The sequence below is a fragment of the Penaeus japonicus genome, unplaced genomic scaffold, assembly GCF_977035675.1.
Source record: "Penaeus japonicus unplaced genomic scaffold, GWHDUDI00000001_assembly GWHDUDI00000003, whole genome shotgun sequence".
NCBI lineage: Eukaryota > Metazoa > Arthropoda > Malacostraca > Decapoda > Penaeidae > Penaeus > Penaeus japonicus.
Window position 1 is genome coordinate 47,439,746 of NW_028234405.1, and position 2,500 is coordinate 47,442,245.

The following is a 2,500-nucleotide window of genomic DNA, read 5'->3' on the forward strand; positions in this document are numbered from 1 at the left end:
GAGAATCAGGAATCCTTTGAATCTAGTCATTGGTACTGCAAGAGGGGATTCCAGGAAAACGTGTTTTTCAAGGCGCGGTGTGTGTGTTTGTGGACATCTAATGTTTTTTATCTTCGTTGGATTCCAGAATTCCCTTCTAAAATTGTTTTACCGCCGAGCCGAGATAGATAATCAAAGGATGAATAATGAAATATTAAACTTATCCGTAACCATGGATAAGTGCAAGCAGAACGTATTCTTATTAACACTTTTGAAAGGTGACTTATCTGATGAAAACATGAATACAAGGATACGTACATTTTAGAAGACTAAAAATGGAGGACATTATTTACAAACATGCTAAAGAATAAGACAGGCTGTTTGTGTGTGTGTTTATGTGTTTATGTGTGTGTTTGTGTTTATGTGTGTGCGTGTTTATGGGTGTGCGTGTGTTTGTTTATGGGTATGTGTGTGTTTATGTGTGTTTGTGTGTTTTTGTGTTTGTTTATGGGTATGTGTGTGTGCTTATATGTGTGTGTTATGAATTATTTCACGAAATCAATATATACTTATCGAAACCCATTTCACTATATTATGATATGTTGCTGTACTTCAGGAATCGTTCTTAAATGTCTTGTATCTTATTATCGATACAGGATTTGAACAAGTAATATGGATTTAAATAAGTTTATCCATTGAAGGAATTATGTTAGCAACATCTAATTGCTCTTGCAAGGCTCGGAGGGAGAAGACGAAGTAATTTTGATTAAGGACAAGCGAGTTTTGTCTTCAGTGGAAATAAGACACAACATCATTAATAACATTCATTGCACGAGTATACACTTTCCCTCTTTTGATATACATTAAATTTCTCTCTTTCGCTCTATCTCCCTCTCTATATATCTCTCTATCTATCTATCTATCTACCTCTCTCTCTATCTATCTATCTGTCTATCTATCTATCTATCTATATCTATATCTATCTATCTATAGATATAGATATATATCTACATATATATATATATATATATATATATATATATATATATATATATATACATATATATATATATATATATCAATCCTATCTATCTGTCTCATTCTCCCTGTCTTCTCTCTCTCTCTCTACTCTCTTCTCTCTCTCTCTCTCTCTCTCTCTCTCTCTCTCTCTCTCTCTCTCTCATTCTCTTCTCTCTCTCTCGACTCTGTCCTCTCTCAATCTATAAGGTTCCCATCTATCTGTTCGATCTGTTTATACAATCTTTCTCTCTAGTTCTATCTCTCTCTCTCTCTCTCTCTCTCTCTCTCTCTCTCTCTCTCTCTCTCTCTCTCTCTCTCTCTCTCTCTCTCTCTCTCTCTCTCTCTCTCTCTCTCTCTCCCCCCCTCTCTCTCACTCACTTTATCTCTCTCTCAACAGGTTACAAAGACCATAGACGCCCACAAAGATCGAGATGCAGTGCCCTCAGTCTCCCTCCTACAGGATATCTTATCAACCGAGCTTGGTTCTCCCTTGGTTCTCCTTCTTCTCCTCTTTGTTTACATCTTGTGTGGATATTGTCCTTTCCTTATCTGGATCAGCTGTGAGGGAAAGGAGGTGGGGTGTTTGTTTATTCGAAAGGGTTCTTATCTTTGTTCTTTGTTATAGGATGTGTTTGTGTGTGGTTGTGTGTGTTTGTGTGTGTTTGTGTGTGTGTGTGTTTGTGTGTTTGTTTGTGTGTTTATGGGTGTGTGTGTGTGTTTGTTTATGATTGTGTGTTTGTGAGTGTGTGTTTGTGTGTGTGTGTTTGTTCATGGGTGGGTGGGTGTGTTTATGTGTGTTTGTGTGTGTGTGTTTGTTCATGGGTGTGTGTGTGTGTTTATGTGTGTTTGTGTGTGTGTGTTTGTTCATGGGTGTGTGTGTGTGTTTATGTGTGTTTGTGTGTGTGTGTGTGTGTTTATGTGTGTGTGTGTTTTTATGTGTGTGTGTTTGTGTGTGTGTGAATTCCTATGAGGGTACGTTTGGATGGATAGGAATACGTGTGTGTTTATGGTAAGGTGAATCGCATTTTCTGGAACTTGTTGTGAATTATGAATAGTTGTTGTTTTTGTTGTTACTGCTTTTGTATCAGCAGAGTAAAGTGTTATGTTAGTCATTGCTTTCTCTCTACACCTCTTCTTCCTTATTCTTTGTTCCCTCTACTTCTCTCTTCGTTCTGCTTTTCTCTATTTCATGTCTGTCATATTTTTTTTTTTTTTTTTTTTCTTGAACAGAGCTCATGAGGGGGATCGAAGGTGGAGCCGTTTTTGTTGTTTACTCTTTGATCTTGGTTGTCGATTGATTATCATCATCATCATCATTATTATTATCATCATTGCCATTATTGTTATTGTTATCAGAATTGTTATCATTATCATCAACATTATTTTCATTATTGACATCATCATGATCTCCACCATCATCATCATTATTGTTATCATTACTATTATCATTATCATAATTATGAAACATCATCATTATCATTATCATAATTACTATCATTAC